Genomic DNA, 24,287 nt, shown 5'->3' with positions numbered 1-24,287 from the left:
ACATCACTGTCATCATTATCACTGTCACCATTGTTCTAGTCTTCATCTTGAGAATATAAATAAACGCACTTTACCGTACCTTCTCTTGACTTGTCAGTTTTACTCTCGTTACTGTCTGAGAATGCTCCATTAATACTCCAAACTGACCTTTAAAGGTTGGAAATGCTCACCCCATACACCAGACTGGCCCATTTATGTTTAACACTGCTCTACTAACGCTCCAGACTGACCTGACAAGGTTGAGAATGCACCACTAACGCTCCAGACTGACCTTACAAGGTTGAGAATGCACCACTAACGCTACAGACTGACCTGACAAGGTTGATAATGCTCTACTAACGCTCCAGACTGACCTTACAAGGTTGAGAATGCACCACTAACGCTACAGACTGACCTTACAAGGTTGATAATGCTCTACTAACGCTCCAGACTGACCTTACAAGGTTGATAATGCTCTACTAACGCTCCAGACTGACCTTACAAGGTTGAGAATGCACCACTAACGCTCCAGACTGACCTTACAAGGTTGAGAATGCACCACTAACGCTACAGACTGACCTTACAAGGTTGAGAATGCACCACTAACGCTCCAGACTGACCTTACAAGGTTGAGAATGCACCACTAACGCTACAGACTGACCTTACAAGGTTGAGAATGCACCACTAACGCTCCAGACTGACCTTACAAGGTTGAGAATGCACCACTAACGCTACAGACTGACCTTACAAGGTTGAGAATGCACCACTAACGCTCCAGACTGACCTTACAAGGTTGAGAATGCACCACTAACGCTACAGACTGACCTTACAAGGTTGAGAATGCACCACTAACGCTCCAGACTGACCTTACAAGGTTGAGAATGCACCACTAACGCTACAGACTGACCTGACAAGGTTGATAATGCTCTACTAACGCTACAGACTGACCTTACAAGGTTGAGAATGCACCACTAACGCTCCAGACTGACCTTACAAGATTGATAATGCTCTACTAACGCTCCAGACTGACCTTACAAGGTTGAGAATGCACCATTAATGCTCCAGACTGAGCATGCAAGGATGAAAATGCTCCATTAATGTTTTTCAGCCCGACCTTCCAAAAAGCTGCTGTTAGAGAATAGCAGGAAAATTAGAAGCATAATGCTTCTTTTAGCAATTTAGAACCTCGTCAGCTGATAAATGTTGCATTAGTTACAAACACAAGATTGGCCCTTGCAACAGCTCTAAGCAATGGAGAATAAACACGAACTCTCCTCTTAACAACCTTCACTGCCAAGTTTGCGTCAAACTCTGCTTTCCTACAAATGTTATGATAAAGAAAACTAATTGATTTAATTTTCTTGATTAGCCGTTAAGGCGCTTAAGCGATAACAGACTCACAGGGCTCAAACTTACAGATGTAAATGTAATACTCCACTGGAGAGTCTTCACCATAGGCAACAGTAATGACGTCAGTAACGGAAATCACTAACTGGATGATTCTAGACACCATAATTTAGGGCCCTGAGGCTCTCATTTCCCATTCAGTTGACCGTCGCCGTGCGAGACGTCCACACACGCTCTCACACATCCGGAACCTCTGTAGTTTATACCTTCTCACGCAGGATTTGTTCTGAGGTAAGTCTTTAACAAGTTTTGAGAGTTCTTGAGAGAAATTGTTGGCGAATAGACAGTAGTGAAGTGTGAGTGAGGCTGCAGTGTGTCAGGAAGGTTATGTTTGCTGTGTGGAAGCCGTAGGTGACTTATGAAAATGTTGTACTTTACTATGTAACCGAGCACTTGGTGCCTTCGTGATAATCCGGATATTAAGTAGTATTTTCCGTAATTGCGAACAATATCATTTAGAGTCAAGTATCTATAAAATATTTCGGAATGTTCCTACCATAAATTACCTTAAACTAACTTAATCAAAGTCTTGTACCCATTTTTGTCTTTTCAGATTAAAAAGGTTGTCTTTCTTCACCTTGCCTATTTCCCCTAGTATCTTATATGTTGTGATCATTTCCCTGTCTGTTTCTACTCTCCTCAGCAATGACCTGAGGTTCAGTTCCCTTAACCTATCCTCAAAGCTTAACACTCTTAGCCCTGGCACTAATCTTGTTACGAACCTTTGAAATTATTTCATTTTTGTTTTATGCTGCACAAGGTGCGGATTCGAGGTTGGTGCTGCATATTCCAGTATTGGTCTAGCAAAGGCTCTAAATGTAGTTGAAACAGTCCTGATTTAGGTTTTTGCACGACGTTCTAATGTTCGCCAGTGTCCCGTATGCTGCAGATGTCATTTTACTTATGTGTGCCTCCGATGTTATTGATGAATGATGAAATTGTTTCCAACCCAGATCTTTTCCTCTCTCCGATTCCTTTAGTTACCTTATGGTATGGTTATTATGGTTTATGGTTACAACACCTTATGGTGTTGAGATTTTGGCCTTCTTTCTCACTATTCCATCTTCATTACCTAGCATTTGTTGAAATTGAATTCAAGCAATAATTTGTTTGCCCACTTTTGGTATTTCTGAAGTACTTGTTGCAAATTTCCGCAGTCCTCCTCGGAGTACACCTTCCTTGTTAGCTTTGTGTCTGCAAACATTACCATGTTTGCATGGTAATTCGCAGTCTCCGTGGTGTAGTGGTAAGACACTCGCCTGGCGTTCCGCGAGCGCTTTGTCATGGGTTCTTATCCTGGCCGGGGAGGATTTACTGGGCGCAAATGCTTAACTGTAGCCTCTATTGAACGCAACAGTAAAAAATGTGTAGTTGTAACAACGATTCTTCGCGGCGGGGATCGTATTCCAGGGACCTGCCCGAAACGCTACGCGTACTAGTGGCTCTACAAGACTGTAACAACTCTTGTATATATCTCAAAAAAAAAAAAAAAATGTTCGAGCGCTCTCCTTCAAGTAGGTCATTCACATAAATAGGAAGAGTAAAGTCCTGGTTCCAGGACTAAGCTTTAGAGAAGCTCGGTCCTGGAACTATTTACTGTCTTTCCATCAGAACCATTATGCTCTGTGATAGAACTATGTGCAGACTGCTAACAACATAAACTAAATTAGTAAAACGAAATTAATTTTCAGTTACCCAAATAAAATCAGAAATAAATTATTAAACGTCCATCAGAAAAAAATAAAGCTGGGGGTGCCGGAGTCTGTAAGATTCCATGAAATGATTGTAATGAGGGGCCTCGTAGCCTGGTGGATAGCGCGCAGGACTCGTAATTCTGTGGCGCGGGTTCGATTCCCGCACAAGGCAGAAACAAATGGGCAAAGTTTCTTTCACCCTGAATGCCCCTGTTACCTAGCAGTAAATAGGTACCTGGGAGTTAGTCAGCTGTCACGGGCTGCTTCCTGGGGGTGGAGGCCTGGTCGAGGACCGGGCCGCGGGGACACTAAAGCCCAGAAATCATCTCAAGATAACAAAGTTTATAATGGCCAGACAGGGAAGGACCTGAACACTGGTACTACTGGACACAAGAAGTCACCTAGATATGGACCAGAAATCTCAGCATGTAAGTGATCGGTCTAAGTGATCGAATTACATGTTTATGTGACACCGATCACAAAATCATATGGGATAACTTTTGTATAATTTATCCCCTTGCTATGCCGCTATTTTGCTCCATGTTTCTAACTATATTCTTAGTGTCAGAATTAAGAAGAGCTATCAAGTTACCAAATTCATGGGTAAGAAACTCTAGTAATTATTCACTCAAGTAATTAGTAACACTTAATTATTATTAAGTGTTTTCATTCTTTACCTGAAGGTCTTCCAGAGAGGAACGAAACATTATAGAAACAAATCCTTCAATAATAACTAGAGATTCTTTCCCGTGAATTTGGTAATTTGATTGTTTTTCTTAATCCCGACACTAAGAAGATAGTTAGAATCACAGAAAGCTTACACTATAAGATCATCAATGCCAGTAATATTTAACCAATTATGCGAACAAGCTTGAATGGTCCCCAAGCCATTGCCACTGAAAACTCCACACCCCAGAAGGATTCGAACCCAGACAGCCAGGAGCACTATGCACCATGTTGTACCTGGATCTTTAACCACTATACCACACGACTCTACTATAGTCGTGGGATCTAGTGGTTAAAGAATCAGGTACGCCATGGTGCTTATTGCTCCTGCCTGTCTAGGTTCGAATCCTTCTGGAGTGTGGAGACTTTAGTTATATTATATATATATATATATATATATATATATATATATATATATATATATATATATATATATATATATATATATATCAAAAAATCAAAACAAAAATCGACATCAAAACAAAAAAAACAAAAAAAAACAAAAAAGACATCAAAAATCAGAACATCAGTCACCAAGAAAATAGAAGAAGGAAACACTATTGGCGCAATACGAGTCATCACCAGTGAGGACTCAATTGCCGACAGAGATGCCGCAACAGCTCAAGCCCTAAGGGAGAAACACCCACCCAGGGCTCCGCGTGAGGACGACATTGTACAAGTGGGGGCTACCGGAGCAGAACCTCTCTGGGTGGCTGAATCTGTGGTCCATAAAGCAGCCATGTCCTTCCCTACAGGATCAGCAGGTGGGTTCACAGGACTAAAACCCAACCACCTCAAGCAAATGCTCAACCCTGCACTGGGTGACATTGCAAAGAACCTCTTGGTGGAACTAACCAGATTCACCAACACATGTCTAGCTGGCAACATACCAGCGTCCATAAGACCTATCTTTTTTGGAGCATCTCTCTGTGCTCTAAAGAAAAAGGATGGAGGGATCAGGCCAATAGCTGTGGGCAATTCTCTCCGGCGTCTCGTCGCAAAGGCAGCTGCAAGAACAGTTAGTGATGCAGCGGCCAACATGCTGAAGCCAAAACAGCTCGGGTTTGGCATTCCTCAAGGGTGTGAGGCGGCAGCCCATGCAGCTCGAGCCTTCATCGCCAACATCACAGACGAAAAGGCCCTTATCAAGCTAGATTTCAAAAATGCCTTCAATTTGGTGCGGAGGGATGCTGTACTCCGTGAGGTTCATAGTCATTTCCCTTCCCTCTACCCATTTGTACATTCATGCTACAGTATGGATCTTAAGCTACTTTTTGGCGAACATGAAATTGACTCGCGAGAAGGCGTCCAACAGGGTGACCCCCTCGCTCCTCTCCTTTTCTGCTTAGTCATCAAACAAGTCACAGAGGTCCTGTCCAGCGAGCTTAACATCTGGTTCTTGGATGATGGTACCCTAGCTGGTTCCCAAGACTCCCTCCTGGAGGACATCAGAAAAATCCAGGAGCAAGGTGCAGTTTTAGGTCTCACCCTGAACCCTTCTAAATGTGAAATAATATGTTCCAACCAGGGCATCGTAGAGAGAATAGAGGGTCTTCTGCCAAATATCCATAAAACTAAACCTGAAGACAGCACACTCCTAGGAGCTCCCCTGGGGTTGAAAGCCATCGATGAGGTCCTTGATAAGAAAATCGCCGACCTTAAGAGGATGGATGGGAGGATTGAGGATATTGATGCTCATGATGCACTCTACCTCATCACCAGATGTCTGTCCCTCCCCAGGTTAACCTACTTTCTGAGGTGTTCACCATCTTACAGTAGCCAAAAACTAAGTGAGTATGACCGGTTACTGAAATCAATGCTAGAAAAAGCCCTTAACCTCTCTCTCGATGACCTACAGTGGAAACAAGCCTCTCTTTCTGTAAGACTTGGGGGCCTCGGAGTTCGAACAGCAACGCAAATCGCTGTTCCAGCCTTCCTGTCCTCCTTATCAGCATCCGACGACCTTGTGAAGGAAATTCTACCTGCCCACTTACATCAGCTGGCAGGTGTACATGATCCCAATTTTACACGCTGTGCCACAGAGTGGGCCTCTCGTGCAGGCCAATCACCTCAACCACCATCCCCAAAATCCCACAAGCAATCCAGCTGGGATGGTCCCATTGTTGACCAAGTTGCTGCAGAGTGCCTGGGTGCTGCAACAACACAACACGACATTGCTCGCCTCACAGCAGTAGCAGCACCACATGCAGGGGATTTCCTGTTAGCAACCCCAATGTCGGCAACTGGCACGCGTCTCACACCACACGCCCTCCGAATTGCTGTGGCCCTCCGCCTTGCTGCCCCAATCCACACCAGATATAGGTGTATTTGCGGCGAGGTGGTGGCTGACAGGTACGGTCACCATGGCCTACTCTGCCAAAGCACAGGGGGATGGCACTCGAGGCACAGTGAAGTTAACGACATCATCAAGAGGAGCCTCACCACAGCTGGATGCCCAGCTGAAAGAGAGCCCCGTTACCTAACGCCCCGTAACTCTGATGCTCTTATTGGTCGCCCGGATGGTATCACAGTGAACCCCTGGAAGAATGGCAAGCAGTTGGTATGGGACTACACGTGCGTATCAACCCTGGCTAACACCTACATTAACCTCAGTGTTGCACAACCAGGTGGCGCTGCCACCCACAGGGAAGCAGCCAAATCCCGTAAGTATAGAGAACTGGATCACCACTACAATTTTGTCCCCATTGCTTCTGAGACGCTCGGCGCCTGGGGTAAAAGTGCTACCAGTTTTTTGAAGGAACTGGGTTCTAGGCTCATTGAAACAACAAGGGACCCGAGAGCTGCAAGCTTTCTTTTCCAGCGCCTCAGTGTGGCGATACAGAGGGGAAATGCGCACTGCATCCAGGGTTCCTGCCCGCCATCTGAGGAGCTGGAGGAACTCGACAACCTATGACAACCATCTTTGTAACTCATATGTAACTCCTTTTTTGTAACAAAGTTCAAATAAAGTAAATATATATGTGTACATACAAAAGAATGGGGGTGGTAGGAGAAGATAATATTAGTGTTCAGTGAGAAACCACAAGGTCTCCTCTGAATACTTTTTATTTTCTTCTCCGAGGCTATGGGTCCCCACATTGGCACCAGAGGTGGTACCCTCACAAACTTATATTATATATATATATATATATATATATATATATATATGCCGTACCTAGTAGCCAGAACGCACTTTTCAGCCTACTATGCAAGGCCCGATTTGCCTAATAAGCCAAGTTTTCTGGAATATTAGTATTTTTCTATTTTTTTCTTATGAAATGATAAAGCTATATTTTGTATGAGCTATTTTTTTGTAATTTGATTTGAAACTAACGTAGATATATGACCCTCTCTCACTCTCTCACATTCCCTTCCCTCCCCCCTCTGTACCTCCTTCCTTCCTCCCTCTCTTCCTATCTCCCTATTTGTCTATCTCATTTTCGCTGGTCATATCGTGACCAGCTATACCTCCCCCCCCTCCTCTCCCTCATCAAAAAACTGTATGTATGTAAAAAACTGAGGGTATGCAGCCCTGAGTTTTTGGATGAAGAGATAGCTAGAATATATGAAATTGGGAAGAGTTTACAGTACCCTAAGATGTTTTTGGATTGTTTGTTTGGGAAAGCTAAACGTACGTTTTATAATAATGTCTCCAAAGCGAAACCAGAAATTAGAAACTCATTGGTGGTACCTTATGCGATGGGATTTGAGAAACTTTCCCCAGTTTTTAAGAACCTTAATACCAACTTAGTGTTCAGTAATAATACGATCAAGTCTAATTTAATAAAAAAAACTCCCCTGCTACAACAGGTTGTGTGTATTCAATTCCCTGCAATGATTGTGAGTCTGTGTACCTTGGACAAACAGGAAAATCCTTACAATTTCGTATGTCCCAACATGCTTATAGTATGAGAACTGCCCAAACGTCTAATGCTTTGTATCTACACACAAGTTTGTGTGATCACGCTATTAATTTGGATGGGGCGAAAAGCATTGCCAGTTGCAATGGCTTTGTGGAGCGGAATTTAATTGAGTCTGCCCTAATTAGTCAATGTCCAAATCTTTTCAATGTTACTACTGGTTTGTACAAACTTGACCCAATTTTAAGTTACAATATTGCACAACAGTTTAAGAAAAACTATGATAGGGAGAGTTACATTGTCTCATAATAATATTATATTAATATTTTATGTAGGTTCAATGAGGCTTTTTCTTTAATCTTTTATTCTTACCGCTTAAATCCTTCTGACCACTCTAAGCTAATCTATACTTTTTTCTGGGTAATTCTTTCGCAAGGAAATGGTGGTCAGGATCTAGTGTCTGCCTCCACTCTTCCTTTGTGATTTTTTTCAGTCCAGTGTTGACAAAGGCCCAGATTGGCAGAAACGTATATATATATATATATATATATATATATATATATATATATATATATATATATATATATATATATATATATATATATATATATATATATATATGTCGTACCTAGTAGCCAGAACTCACTTCTCAGCCTACTATTCAAGGCCCGATTTGCCTAATAAGCCAAGTTTTCCTGAATTAATATATTTACTATAATTTTTTTCTTATGAAATGATAAAGCAACCCTTTTCTCTATGTATGAGGTCAATTTTTTTTTATTGGAGTTAAAATTAACGTAGATATATGACCGAACCTAACCAACCCTACCTAACCTAACCTAACCTATATTTATAGGTAAGGTAAGGTTAGGTTAGGTAGCCAAAAAAAGCTAGGTTAGGTAGACGAAAAAACATTAATTCATGAAAACTTGGCTTATTAGGCAAATCGGGCCTTGAATAGTAGGCTGAGAAGTGCGTTCTGGCTATTAGGTACGACATATATATATATATATATATATATATATATATATATATATATATATATATATATATATATATATATATATATATATATATATGTCGTACCTAGTAGCCAGAACGCACTTCTCAGCCTACTATGCAAGGCCCGATTTGCCTAATAAGCCAAGTTTTCCTGAATTAATATATTTTCTCTAATTTTTTTCTTATGAAATGATAAAGCTACCCATTTCATTATGTGTGGGGTCAATTTTTTTTTATTGGAGTAAAAATTAACGTAGATATATGACCGAACCTAACCAACCCTACCTAACCTAACCTAATCTATCTCTATAGGTTAGGTTAGGTTAGGTAGCCGAAAAAGTTAGGTTAGGTTAGGTTAGGTAGGTTAGGTAGTCGAAAAACAATTAATTCATGAAAACTTGGCTTATTAGGCAAATTTGGCCATGCATAGTAGGCTGAGAAGTGCGTTCTGGCTACTAGGTACGACATATATATATACATATATATATATATATATATATATATATATATATATATATATATATATATATATATATATATATATATATATATATATATATATATATATATATAATGTTAAAGTTTGTGAGGGTACAACATCTGGTGCCACTGTAGGGACCCATAGCCTCGGAGAAGAAAATAAAAAGTATTCAGAGAAGACCTTGTGGTTTCTCACTGAACATTAATATTATCTTCTCCTACCACCCCCCATTCTTTTGTATGTACACATATATATTTGTTTTATTTGAACTTTGTTACAGAAAAGGGGTTACATATAGGGTACAAAGATGATTATCATAAGTTGTCGAGTTCCTCCAGCTTCTCAGATGGCGGGCAGGAACCCTGAATGCAGTGTGCATTTTTCCTCTGTATCGCCACGCTGAGGCGCTGGAAAGAAAGCTGGCAGCTCTAGTGGTCCCTTGTTGTTTCAATGAGCTTAGAACCTAGTTCCTTAATAAAACTGGTAGTACTTTTACCCCAGGCACCGAGTGTCTCAGAAGCAATGGGGACAAAATTGTAAAGGTGATCCAGTTCTCTGTACTTACGGGATTTGGCTGCTTCCCTGTGGGTGGCAGCGCCACCTGGTTGTGCAACACTGAGGTGAATGTAGGTGTTAGCCAGGGTTGATACGCACGTGTAGTCCCATACCAACTGCTTGCCATTCTTCCAGGGGTTCACTGTGATACCATCCGGGCGACCAATAAGAGCATCAGAGTTACGCGGCGTTTGGTAACGGGGCTCTCTTTCAGCTGGGCATCCAGCTGTGGTGAGGCTCCTCTTAATGATGTCGTTAACTTCACTGTGCCTCGAGTGCCATCCCCCTGTGCTTTGGCAGAGTAGGCCATGGTGGCTGTACCTGTCAGCCACCACCTCGGCGCCAATACACCTATATCTGGTGTGGATTGGGGCAGCAAGGCGGAGGGCCACAGCAATTCAGAGAGCGTGTGGTATGAGACGCGTGCCAGTTGCCGACATTGGGGTTGCTAACAGGAAATCCCCTGCATGTGGAGCTGTTACTGCTGTGAGGCGAGCAATGTCGTGTTGTGTTGTTGCAGCACCCAGGCACTCTGCAGCAACTTGGTCTACAATGGGGCCATCCCAGCTGGATTGAATGTGGGCTTTTGGGGATGGTGGTTGAGATGATAGGCCTGCACGAGAGGCCCACTCTGTGGCACAGCGTGTAAAATTGGGATCATGTACACCTGCCAGCTGATGTAAGTGGGCAGGTAGAATTTCCTTCACAAGGTCGTCGGATGCCGATGAGGAGGACAGGAAGGCTGGAACAGCGATTTGCGTTGCTGTTCGTACTCCGAGGCCCCCAAGTTTTACGGGAAGAGAGGCTTGTTTCCACTGTAGGTCATCAAGAGAGAGGTTAAGGGCTTTTTCTTGCATTGACTTCAGTAACCGGTCATACTCACCTAGTTTTTGGCTACTGTAGGATGGTGAAAACCTCAAAAAGTAGGTTACCCTGGGGAGGGACAGACATCTGGTGATGAGGTAGAGTGCATCATGAGCATCAATATCCTCAATCCTCCCATCCATCCTCTTAAGGTCGGCGATTTTCTTATCAAAGACCTCATCGATGGCTTTCAACCCCAGGGGAGCTCCAAGGAGTGTGCTGTCTTCAGGTTTAGTTTTATGGATGTTTGACAGAAGACCCTCTATTCTCTCTACGATGCCCTGGTTGGAACATATTATTTCACATTTTGAAGGGTTCAGGGTGAAGCCTAAAACTGCACCTTGCTCCTGGATTTTTCTGATGTCCTCCAGGAGGGAGTCTTGGGAACCAGCTAGGGTACCATCATATATATATATATATCACTAAGAACTCTTTGACCCGGCCAGGATTCGAACCCATGCCGTCCAGGATCACCCCTAAACGTACACAGTACCGTGGCAACCGCACCAATGATCGTGTAATCATTGGTGCGCAGACGGTCATTGGTACGGTGGTCACGGTACTGTGTACGTTTTGGGGTGATCCTGGACGGGTCAAAGAGTTCTTAGTGATCTATGGCTTGCGCGTTCATGCAGCTCTCTCTCTCTCTCTCACACACACACACACACACACACACACACACACACACACACACACACACACACACACACACACACACACACACACACACACATATATATATATATATATATATATATATATATATATATATATATATATATATATATATATATATATTAGTATATTTTGGTAGCAGTCTTTCCTGTAGACATATATTATTAAATATGACCGAAAAAGTAAGATTAATAATTCTAACACGAATTTTCTCGATCTTTCTTACGTTTCTTTTCACTGTTGATGGTAATTCAAAAATCAATTCTCCAAAATTAATTTTTATTTCTAGTCTGACGCGACACTTGAGCGCGTTTTGTAAAACTTATTACATTTTCAAAGACTTTAGTTTACAAACACACAACTGAAACTGAATAGAGCTTACACATCTTCGATTTTATATTTACATTTGGGTGAGGTGGATGAGGTGAAAACAAACTTTCAACAATGGGTATTGAATGGGTATTAAATTCAAACACAAGACAGAACACGAAATAATGGGTATTGAATGGGTATTAAATTCAAACACAAGACAGAGCACGAAACAATGGATATTGAATGGAAGTAATTCCAGAATGGAAGTAAAATTCGTGTTAGAATTATTAATCTTACTTTTTCGGCCATATTTAATAATATATATTATTAAATATGGCCGAAAATATTATTAAATATTGGCCTACTATGCAAGGCCTGATTTGCCTAATAAGCCAAGTTTTACTGAATTAATATATTTTCTCTAATTTTTTTCTTATGAAATGATAAAGCTACCCATTTCATTATGTATAAGGTCAATTTTTTTTATTGGAGTTAAAGTTAACGTGGATATATGACCGAACCTAACCAACCCTACCTAACCTAACCTAACCTATCTTTATAGGTTAGGTTAGGTTAGGTAGCCGAGAACGTTAGGTTAGGTTAGGTTAGGTAGGTTAGGTTGTCGAAAAAACATTAATTAATGAAAACTAGGCTTATTAGGCAAATCGGGCCTTGCATAGTAGGCTGAGAAGTGAGTTCTGGCTACTAGGTACGACATATATATATATATATATATATATATATATATATATATATATATATATATATATATATATATATATATATATATATATATATATATATATATAGTCTACTCAAGGGACGACGACGTTTCGGTCCGTCCTGGACCATTCTCAAGTCGATTGTCGATTGACAATCGACTTGAGAATGGTCCAGGACGGACCGAAACGTCGTCGTCCCTTCAACTTCTAGTGTGTTGTCTGGTCAACATACTTCAGCCACGTTATTGTGACTCATCGCCTGCATAGTCTACTCAAGGTCGCCAGCTGAGTGTTTATGCTCGTGTCCAAGCAACACGTCAGTGGTCTCTTTAGTTATCTTAAATCAAGGATGCAATCTCATGTGTGATGTAAGGTGACATAAATGGTTTCACTCAAAATAGCCCTAGAGAATGGAGGCTCACTCAAACACATTGTTAAGATTAAAAGTTTACTGAAGAAAACATATAAACTTGTATAAGGAAATAATATTGGTGGAATTGTCCGATGGCTGCAACACTCCTCTCGTCATGCCTCTGGCAACACGGTCAGCTAGTCGGGTCCAACTGTCAGTCTGTGGTGATACACCTCGCACCTCTGGCAACACGATCAGCTGATTGGGTCCAACTGTCAGCCGACAGCGATACACCTCGAGCCTCTGGCAACACGATCAGCTGGACAATTCAAAGTTCGTTTCTGACCTCTTGAAAAACCAGCCACTATTTCCAGATACACTAACGTCACTGCATCAACACATTCATGCTCACACACACCAACTCATGTCTACATGAGCTCCTTGGCTCCTTGCCTAACACTCTGTCACATAGACAATAAATGGTAACACAAAATGTTCACGATATACAGAGTATCCTAGCTCGTCTAGATCAAAGGAGTAAAGGGAGGGATAATTATCTACCTTACTTCATTCCGTTACGAAGCCGACTCGTCCTCTGGCGAGGGATGTTGAGGTTCCTGGTCCTGGCTTCTGGTCTTCCGTTGATCAGTTTCCCACACACACACAAGTTCCTCAGTCGTCCTTGTGGTAGTGCGTCTTTGCCGTCCTAACACCCGGCAGTCACGGTCCTCCTCCGCTTCTTCTTCGGGGGTGCTGGAGTCAGGTACCTGCACCGTCGTCCTCTTCCTCCTCTCACTGGCACTGTAGACACAACTTGCAGTCCAGTACAGCTTCTCCTTTCCTCACTTCCAGTAGATTTGGCCCGGCCGTCGCTACTCGCTTGATATGTAGAATGAGGTCCGCTGGGCGTCCCAGACGTCTACAGCCCAACGTTCGTACTTGCTGTAGACTCTTGATAACAGAGCTACTGACTCTCTAACCCGACCAATCCTTGCTTCAGGGCCCTCCACGGAAGTCGAGTGACCTCCCAGAATGTTCGCAGTATCAAAGCGATGCTTAAATCCACTGGTAGGGGCTTTCTAGCCTCTAGATCCGGAGCTCACTAGAGCGCGCCCACATTCTGTGATGGTCTGTGACGTTCTCTGCCCACCCGAGCGTCAGCCACCCCAGGAGTCCTCCGCCTCATGACGTCACACAGCCAGAGGGCTCTCGTCAGTGGTCACTTCCAGCACGTGACCCTGCCTGGCTAATCAGGTGCCGCGATGCTTTGGCGGGAAACAGAGTGGCCCGGCGCCATCTTGTGACTCAAAAGGGCGTAAGCCCCTTGCATAATCAAACTTAAATGGCAATTTTACAGCCAACGTGATAACGCTTCACACACTCACACATATGAAAATGTTCCCTGAATATCATAGAACGCTCTGGTTATGGAGATATGACTCTTTGAGCTAGGTTAGGAGAAATATAGGGGTGGGACACCGTCACAATATATATGTAGTAGCTAATAGCCAGAATACAGTACTCGGCCTACTATGCAAGGCCTGATTAGCCTAATAAGCCAAGTTTTCCTGAATTAATATAATTTTCCATTTTTTTCTTATGAGCTATTCATAAGCTATTCATTTCATTATGTTTAATGTCAAGGTTCACCCCTTCCTACCTATGGTTGGTGTCGTCCCACGGGTCTTCGCCCCTCAGTACCAAGCGCCACTGCTCACCCTGGGGCACCCCCAGTCAACTAAGGGCTGGCCTTATATATACCCCTAGCGAGTGGAGAGGTTCAAATCTACCTGTGACACACCTGAACTTGTCCTGTCTTGACACTGGGACCCTCCCTCGTTGATATCTGGTCGGCAGCTGGGTGTTTATACTCGTGTCCCAGCAACACGTCAGTAGTCTCATTAGTTATCTTAATTTAAGGATGCAATCTCAAGTGCAGTGCAAGGTGATATCAATGGTTTCACTCAAAATGGCCCTTGAGAATGGAGGCTCACTCAAACAAATAGGTAAGATTAAAAATTTACTGAAGAAAAATATATACACTTGTATAGGGAAATAATCAGGTGGAAATTTCCGATGGTGGCAACCTTCTCTCGTCACGTCTCTGGCAACACGGTCAGCTGACTGGGTCCACACGTCAGACGGCGGGCACACACCTCGCGCCTCTGACAACACGATCAGCGGGTGGCTCCAACCATCAAACCGGTGGGGAGACACCTCGCGCCTCTGACAACACGATCAGTTGGCTGCTTCAAAATTCGTTTCTTGCTTCTTGAGAACCAGCTGCTATTCCCAGATACACTAATGTCACCGCATCTACGTACTCATGTTCCACCACCAATTTACGCCTACATGAGCTCCTAGGCTCCTAGACTAACACTATAATATAGACAATAAATGGTAACAAGAAATGCCCACGATATATAAAATATCCTACCTCACCTAGATCAAAGGGGTAAAGAGAGGGATAACTATTTACCTTACTTCATTCCTTTACGAAGCCGACTCCTCCTCTGACGAGGGATGATGAGGTTCCTGATCCTGGCTTCTGGTCTTCCGTTGATCAGTTCCCACACACACAAGCTCCTCAGTCGTCCTCGTAATATCGCGTCCTTGCCGTACTCACACCCGCCAGGTACTGTCCTCCTCCTCTCCTCATTCGGGGTACTGGAGTCAGGTACCTGCGCCGTCGTCCTCCTCCTCCTCTCACTGGCGCTGTAGACACACTTGCAGTCCAGTGGAGCTTCCCCTTGCCTCACTACCAGTAGATTCGGCCCGGCCGTCGCTACTCGCTTGATATGTAGAACGTAATTCGCCAGTGGTCCCAGACGTTTCCAGCCCAACGTTCGCCCATGCTACAGACTCTTGAATATAGAGCTCTTGACTCTCTATCCCGGCCAATCCTGTCTCCTTGGCACTCCACGGGATATCTTTAGTATTAAAGTGATGCTTAAATCCACTGGTAGGGACTTTCTGGCCTCAAGATCTGGAGCTCCCTCGAGCGCGTCCACACTTTAGGGCGGCTAGTGGCGTACTCTGCCCACCCAGGCGCCAGCCGCCCCGGAAGCCCTCCGTCTCGTGATGTCACATCGCCTGAGGGCTCTCTTTATTGGTTACTTCCTGCACGTGACCTCACCTGGCCAATTAGGTGCCGGGAGGTGTTACAACGTTTTGGAGGGAAACAGAATGGCTCGGCGCCATCTTGTGCCCCAAAAGGGCGTAAGCCCCTTGCATAATCAAACTTAAATGGCAATTTTACAGCTAACCTGATAACGCTCCACGTACACTCTCACACATATGAAAATGTTCCCTGGATATCAGAGAACGCTCTAGTTATGGAGATATGACTCTTTAAGCTGAGTTAGGAGAAATATAGAGGTGGAGCACCATCACAGTAAGTTAATTTTTTTTTAATTTGAGTTACAACTAACAAAGATATCTGACCGAACCAAACCTACCCTACCTAACCTATCTTAACCTAACCTAAACTAACATAACTATGTAAATAATTTATGCTCTTAATATAATATATTAATAATAATTCAAATAAACCAAGTGGAAAGAATTTTTTGAAAATAATATAATCACTTGGCCTATTAGGCAAATCGAGCCTTGTATAGTTGGCCGAGAAGAGCGTTCTGGCTACTAGGTATGATATATATATATATATATATATATATGTCGTACCTAGTAGCCAGAACGCACTTCTCAGCCTACTATGCAAGGCCCAATTTGCCTAATAAGCCAAGTTTTCATGAATTATTTGTTTTTCGACTACCTAACCTACCTAACCTGACCTAACCTAACTTTTTCTGCTACCTAACCGAACCTAACCTATAAAGATAGGTTAGGTTAGGTTAGGTAGGGATGGTTAGGTTCGGTCATATATCTACGTTAATTTTAACTCTAATAAAAAAAAATTGACCTCAAACATAATGAAATTGGTTAGGTTAGGTAGGGTAGGTTAGGTTCGGTCAGATATCTTTGTTAGTTGTAACTCAAATTAAAAAAAAATTAACTTACTGTGATGGTGCTCCACCTCTATATTTCTCCTAACTCAGCTTAAAGAGTCATATCTCCATAACCAGAGCGTTCTCTGATATCCAGGGAACATTTTCATATGTGTGAGAGTGTACGTGGAGCGTTATCAGGTTAGCTGTAAAATACGACATACATATATATATATATATATATATATATATATATATATATATATATATATATATATATATATATATATATATATATATATATATATATATATGTCGTACCTAGTAGCCAGAACGCACTTCTGGGCCTACTATGCAAGGCCCGATTTGCCTAATAAGCCAAGTTTTCCTGAATTAATATATTTTCTCAAATTTTTTCTTATGAAATGATAAAGCTACCCATTTCATTATGTATGAGGTAATTTTTTTTTATTGGAGTTAAAATTAACGTAGATATATGACCGAACCTAACCAACCCTACCTAACCTAAGCTAACCTAACCTAACCTATCTTTATAGGTTAGGTTGGGTTAGGTAGCCGAAAAAGTTTAGTTAGGTTAGGTTAGGTAGGTTAGGTAGTCGAAAAACAACTAATTCATGAAAACTTGGCTTATTAGGCAAATTGAGCCTTGCATAGTAGGCTGAGAAGTGCGTTCTGGCTACTAGGTACGACATATATATATATATATATATATATATATATATGTCGTACCTAGTAGCCAGAACGCACTTCTCAGCCTACTATGCAAGGCCTGATTTGCCTAATAAGCCAAGTTTTCATGAATTAATTGTTTTTCGGCAACCTAACCTACCTAACCTAACCTAACCTAACTTTTTCTGCTACCTAACCTAACCTAACCTATAAAGATAGGTTAGGTTAGGTTAGGTAGGGTTGGTTAGGTTCGGTCATATATCTACGTTAATTTTAACTCCAATAAAAAAAAATTGACCTCACACATAATGAAATGGGTAGCTTTATCATTTCATAAGAAAAAAATTAGAGAAAATATATTAATTCAGGAAAACTTAGCTTATTAGGCAAATCGGGCCTTGAATAGTAGGCCGAGAAGTGCGTTCTGGCTACTAGGTACGACATATATATATATATGTCGTACCTAGTAGCCAGAATGCACTTCTCAGCCTACTATGCAAGGCCCGATTTGCCTAATAAGCCAAGTTTTCATGAATTAATTGTTTTTCGACAACCTAACCTACCTAACCTAACCTAACCTAACTTTTTCGGCCACCTAACCTAACCTAACCTATTAAGATAGGTTAGGTTAGGTTAGGTAGGGTTGGTTAGGTTCGGTCATATATCTACGTTAATTTTAACTCCAATTAAAAAAAATTGACCTCATACATAATGAAATGGGTAGCTTTATCATTTCATAAGAAAAAAATTAGAGAAAATATATTAATTCAGGAAAACTTGGCTTATTAGGCAAATCGGGCCTAGCATAGTAGGCTGAGAAGTGCGTTCTGGCTACTAGGTACGACATATATATATATATATATATATATATATATATATATATATATATGTCGTACCTAATAGCCAGAACGCACTTCTCAGCCTACTATTCAAGGCCCGATTTGCCTAATAAGCCAAGTTTTCATGAATTAATGTTTTTTCGTCTACCTAACCTACCTAACCTAACCTAACCTAGCTTTTTTTGGCTACCTAACCTAACCTTACCTATAAATATAGGTTAGGTTAGGTTAGGTAGGGTTGGTTAGGTTCGGTCATATATCTACGTTAATTTTAACTACAATAAAACAAATTTGACCTCATACATAGAGAAAAGGGTTGCTTTATGATTTCATAAGAAAAAAATTATAGCAAATATATTAATTCAGGAAAACTTGGCTTATTAGGCAAATCGGGCCTTGAATAGTAGGCTGAGAAGTGAGTTCTGGCTACTAGGTACGACATATATATATATATATATATATATATATGTCGTACCTAGTAGCCAGAATGCACTTCTTGGCCTACTATGCAAGACCCGATTTGCCTAATAAGCCAAGTTTTCCTGAATTAATATATTTTCTCTAATTTTTTTCTTATGAAATGATAAAGCTACCCATTTCATTATGTATGAGGTCAATTTTTTTCTATTGGAGTTAAAATTAACGGAGATATATGACCGAACCTAACCAACCCTACCTAACCTAACCTAACCTATCTTTATAGGTTAGGTTAGGTTAGGTACCGAAAAAAGTTAGGTTAGGTTAGGTTAGGTAGGTTAGGTAGTCGAAAAAACATTAATTCATGAAAACTTGGCTTATTAGGCAAATCGGGCCTTGCATAGTAGGCTGAGAGTGGCGTTCTGGCTACTAGGTACGACATATATATATATATATATATATATATATATATGTCGTACCTAGTAGCCAGAACACACTTCTTAGCCTACTATGCAAGGCCCGATTTGCCTAATAAGCCAAGTTTTCCTGAATTAATATATTTTCTCAATTTTTTTTCTTATGAAATGATAAAGCTACCCATTTCATTATGTATGAGGTCAAATTTTTTTATTGGAGTTAAAATTAACGTAGATATATGACCAAACCTAACCAACCCTACCTAACCTAACCTAACCTATCTTTATAGGCTAGGTTAGGTTAGGTAGCCGAAAAAGTTAGGTTAGGTAGGTTAGGTTGTCGAAAAATCATTAATTCATAAAAACTTGGCTTATTAGGCAAATCGGGCCTTGCATAGTAGGCTGAGATGTGCGTTCTGGCTACTAGGTACGACATATATATATATATATATATATATATATATATATATATATATATATATATATATATGTCGTACCTAGTAGCCAGAACGCACTTTTTGGCCTACTATGCAAGGCCCGATTTGCCTAATAAGCCAAATTTTCCTGAATTAATATATTTTCTCTAATTTTTTTCTTATGAAATGATAAAGCTACCCATTTCATTATGTATGAGGTCAATTTTTTTTTATTGGAGTTAAAATTAACGTAGATATATGACCGAACCTAACCAACCCTACCTAACCTAACCTAACCTATCTCTATAGGTTAGGTTAGGTTAGGTAGCCGAAAAAGTTAGGTTAGGTTAGGTTAGGTAGGTTAGGTAGTCGAAAAACAAATAATTCATGAAAACTTGGCTTATTAGGCAAATTGGGCCTTGCATAGTAGGCTGAGAAGTGCGTTCTGGCTACTAGGTACGACATATATATATATATATATATATATATATATATATATATATATATATATATATATATATATATATATATATATATATATGTATATATGTTTAATTTAGGTACGACATATATATATATATATATATATATATATATATATATATATATATATATATATATATATATATATATATATATATATATATGTCGTACCCAGTAGCCAGAATTATATATATATAATAGCCCAATTTTAAACAATCACATTTCAGATGTAGTACAATAAATCAAACAATTACCAAACACTAGCTCATGTCCCCACCTTAGTCCCCTGTCGTAGATTTAGTACTAACAGTCCAGACCCCTTGAAATTTAAGACCGCTATATTTCGTACGTGGTAAAATAAATCTAAACAATTATCGAGCTCCAGCTCCTGTCCCCAACCTTATATCATTGGTATACTTTAATAACAGACCAATTTTGCTGAAATTTAACACCGCTGTATTTCAGACATAGTGCAATAAATCTAAACAATTACTGAGCTCCAACTCTTGTCCCCCCCACCTTAACCCCCTCTCATATCACCATTAATACCTCAACAATTTTCCCGAAATTTAAAGTAGACCTACTTCTAACTGAGTAAGTAATGAAAAAAAGTGTTACCGAATTCTAGTTCTTGTCCCCTGCCTTAGTTCTTTTGTACAAGTTCTTTATTATCAGCCCAAATCCCCTGACATTTAAAATCCAACTACATTTCAGACCCCCTGTAAAATAAACCAAAAGCAAATTACCAAACTCCAACTCTTGTCCTCCGCTTTAGTTTAATGTTCATCAAAATTAATTCAGATCAAGATGCTCTCTTGTCTATCACCTTTATAAAATTAAATATGATAATATATGTCCTTTAATACCCTGTTTTTTCTAAGCTATGTAAATAATCACTAATAATATAGCTAATATTCACACGGTAATAAAAATAGCACGGTCAGATCGCACCTTTCCTTAAATACCTATTGTTTACTCAGCTATGTAATAATGACACAGTCAAATCACACCTTACTTTTTCCCACCCTTACCATCTCATCCCTTATCTCTCTTCGCTCCTTAGCTTCCCCCCTCCCTTACCTTCCCAAACTCCCTTTCGCCCTTATCCCTCCACACCCTTTACCTTCCCCCCTTACCTTCTCATCCCTTACCTTCCCCCCTCCCTTACCTTCCCAAACTCCCTTTCGCCGTTATCTCCCCCTCACCTTTTACCTTCCCCCATTATCTTCCTCTCCTTTATCTCCCCCTACTCCCCCTTCATCTAACCCATTCCCCAACTTCACCCAAGCCTCCCTCTCTCCCCAGAATTTAAAAAAAATACAGCTTGTATACTCATTATTCATGTTCACTCCATGTTTCTGTGTTCTTTGTCATATTCTTCATGTTTTGCAAATGTTCATCACAAGTTCTCTGTACAACTTTTATACCCACTATTCATGTTTTCTGCTCATTCAAATCATATTTTCACCTGTTTGTCCATGTTTTCCATTTTCTCATAATGTTCTTAGCATGTTCAGTTTATATTTTTCACCTCTCTTCTATGTTCACTGTGTTCTCTGTCATGTTTTCATTTTCATCTCATAAACAGTAAAAAAAATAGTAAAAAAGTTTTTTACTACTTTTACATAAGTAGTAAAAAAAGAAAATAGTGTTACCGAGTTTCAGGGGGATAGGACTGTTAGTATTGAATCTACGACAGGGAACTAAGGCGGAGACATGAGCTAGAGTTCGGTAATTGTTTGGATTTATTGTACTACGTCTGAAATATGACTGTTTAAATTTGGGCTAAAATTGGGCTATTAGTAACGAAACTATACTTATAAATGCAATATCTGTTAAATTTTGGTCTTAATGGTCTCTGTCACATTTTGGTCTTTAACTGTAAATGTATTCAGTAACTCTGAATATTTACGGGCTCAAAGTGGACTCTGACGGATTTTGGGCTTAAACTGGACCAGACAAATTTTCGGTCTTTTAGTGGACTCTGATGAATTTTGGTCTCAGTTTGGACTCTGAATATTTTTGGGCTCAAACTGGACTCTGTCATATTTTTGGTATTAAATGGTCTCTGAAATTATTTCGGTTCTTCAAAATGGTTTCTGAAATTATTTGGCCTTTACTGGACTCTTAACGAATTTTGGTCTCAAAGTGGACTCTGGCTAATTTTTGGTCTTTTACTGGTCTCTGTAATATTTTTGGTCTTAAATGGTTTCTGATGAATTTTGGGCATAAATTGGACTCTGGCTAATTTTCGGTCTTTTACTGGACTCTGACGAATTTTGGTCTTCAAACGGACTTTGATAATATTTGAATTCTCCATATGAACTCTTTAAGAATTCAGTGGTGATTTTTGGTCTTAAATGGTCTCTGTCAATTTCGGGTCTATTTCTGCCTTCTACTGGACTCTGATGAAAATGGTCTCTGATGAAATTTGGTCTTAAACTTGTCAATAAACTTCTATGATTATATGAACAGTGAAATCTATGTAAATAAAAATGTAAATGTTTGTTTGTTCAAAATCGCTAATCTCCGAAAGTTCTTCACCGATTGCTTTGAAATTTTTACAAAAAAGTTCCATTCGCATCCGAGCAGGTTTTTATATACATACTATATAGTTGTCACGTCTGTGATGGGAAAAAACATGCTTTTTTGAAAAACTGTTTTTTTCATGTGTAGGAAATCTTCAAAACCTCTTTAGTGATTGCTTTGAAATTTTGACACAACGTTGCATTCAAATAAGTGCGTGTTTTTATATATCTACTTTATACATGCCTGACCTGTAACAGGGAAAATACATGCATTTTTTACAAAAACAGCGTTATCTGTTGGACTTAAGAGCAACACACACTGTAATCTTTGTAAATTCTTCACCAATTGCTTTAAAATTTTGACACAACGGACTATTTGAATATGCTCATATTTTTATATAACTACTATATAGATTCCACACCTGTGACAGGTAAAAACATGTTTTTTTTTTTTAAAACAGCGCTATCTGTGGCATGTAATAGCAACACACACTTTGCTAGATATGTTACGATTCCATTTTAATGTTTCCGATTGCATTCATAAATTGATTTTTCATAGATTTCGATTTTTTTCATTTTGATTTAATTATTTTGTGTGACATTGCATTGGAATTGAGCTGTGTTGTTTACCATATCATTCATTTCGTGAGTATAAGTATACATGCCACACCCGTGCCAGGTAAAAACATTATGTTTTTAGGAAACAGCGACATCTGTTGCACGTAAGAGCAATGCACTCTATGCTAGATACGTTACGATTCCATTTTAATGTTTCCAGTTACACTGACAAATTAAATTTTCATAGATTTCGATTTATTTTCATTTTGATTTAATTATTTTGTGTAACTTTGCATTAGAATTGAGCTGTGTTGCTTACCATTCTGTTTATTTCGTGAGAATAAGTATAGATGCCACTCCTGTGACTGGTAAGTGCATGCTCTTTTTGAAAAACAGTGCCATCTGTTAAACGTAGGAGCAACAGACGCTATACTAAATATGTTACGATTCCATTTCAATGTTTCAGATTTTGTTGATAAATTGAATTTTCACAATTTAGATACACTTTCATTTTGATTTAATTATTTTATGTGACAATGCGTTGGAATTGAGCTGTGTTGTTTACCATTCCATTCATTTCGTGAGTTTTGTTTATTTATGTTTTTCATTTTTTTCATTTCGTTTTTTAACTGTTTTTCTTATATTTCAATGATGGGAACATCAGATCATTTGATGTTCCCAATTTTCTGATGGGAACATCAGATCATTTGGGAATGTATCGGACAAGGGAGTGGGGAATAGTGGGGAGGACGAGGGGATGGGATTGGGAGATGCTGGTGAGGACGAGTGGATAGGGGAGGGGGGTAATGGTGGGGAGGACGAGGGGAGGGGGGGTAATGGTGGGGAGGACGAGGGCATGGGGGAGTTGGGGATGGTAGGGACGAGGGGACAGGGTAAATGGAGAATGGTAGGGAGGACAAGGAGACAGGGTAGTGGGGCAAGGTGGGGAGGATGAGGGGGACGAAGGAGAGGGGAATGCTAGGGAAGATGAGGGGACGGAGGAGTGGGAGATGGTGGGGAGGACAAGGGGGCCAGTGGAGTTGGGAATGGTTAGGAGGATGAGGGGGACGGTAAAGTGGGAAATGGTGGGAAGGAGAAAGGGATTGGAGAGGGGGGGATGGTGGGGAGGACTGGGAGACAGGGGAAGGTTGCTGTGGCTCAGCATCGCACATGCATTGCTGAGCCACAGCAACGCGTGGCCGGGTACAGCTAGTATTTTCATAAAACTGAACTCTGAAAATTCTTGAATTTCTTCCATAAGAACTCTTTAAGAATGTATGAGTGATTTTTTGTCTGAATTTTTCTCATAAGAAACCTGTAAGAACGTACGAGTGATTTTGAAAAAAAAATGACTGTAGAGT

General features: G+C 40.4%; 1 protein-coding gene across 1 annotated transcript in view; it reads left to right on the top strand.

The window, feature by feature from the left end:
* Positions 1-976: 976 nt before the first annotated feature.
* The window catches only part of LOC123765529 (lysosomal-associated transmembrane protein 5), a 51,956-nt gene continuing 28,645 nt past the window's right edge, over positions 977-24,287 (top strand). Inside the window, exon 1 of the mRNA XM_045754183.2 lies at positions 977-1,617. The gene's annotated coding sequence lies outside the window, so the exon portion shown is untranslated. The remainder of the gene's footprint in view (positions 1,618-24,287) is intronic.

This window comes from Procambarus clarkii, chromosome 30 (genome assembly GCF_040958095.1).
Source record: "Procambarus clarkii isolate CNS0578487 chromosome 30, FALCON_Pclarkii_2.0, whole genome shotgun sequence".
NCBI classification, from domain to species: domain Eukaryota; kingdom Metazoa; phylum Arthropoda; class Malacostraca; order Decapoda; family Cambaridae; genus Procambarus; species Procambarus clarkii.
The sequence above is the reverse complement of the archived record's forward strand: the minus strand, read 5'-3'. Positions and strand labels throughout refer to the sequence as shown.